Consider the following 569-nt stretch of genomic DNA (forward strand, 5'->3'; position numbering starts at 1 on the left):
TCTCACTGACCACACTCTAAAGACCACTGTGATTATACTTCTTCCCTGACCGAATTGCTTATTGAGCTGGAAGTCTATCTTATGTTTAAGTACTCTTCTCCAAAACCATAATTCAAATGTTTTGTTTCTTCTCTAGCCATTATTGGTCACTGTCCAACTTTCACATGCATTTGAGAAGATTGAAAATACCATGGTTGATTCAGGTATACCTTAGTCCTCAAACTGATAACACTTTAGAAAAGTATTTTGCAGCAAATTTGCCTAATGCATTATGCCCATGATTTCTTCAATGTTGCTTCTATGAGTGTTGAGTGAGGAGCGAAGCAAATTAAAGTCTATGGCAACTTGAAACTTTTATCCAGAAACCATGTTGCTATTTATTGGTCCAAAAGTCAAAATAGTTCTTCAAAGTGTTCAAGAGCAAAGATGTCAATTTGAAGCCTGTTGTTGTCAGGTGCCATCAAGTCGGAACCAACTCATAGCGACCCCATGCACAGCAGAACGAAACAATGTACGATCCTGGGCAAACCTCACTACCGCTGCCACACTTGAGTCCATCAATGATGCCA

This window comes from Chrysochloris asiatica, unplaced genomic scaffold, assembly GCF_000296735.1.
Source record: "Chrysochloris asiatica unplaced genomic scaffold, ChrAsi1.0 scaffold00240, whole genome shotgun sequence".
NCBI lineage: Eukaryota > Metazoa > Chordata > Mammalia > Afrosoricida > Chrysochloridae > Chrysochloris > Chrysochloris asiatica.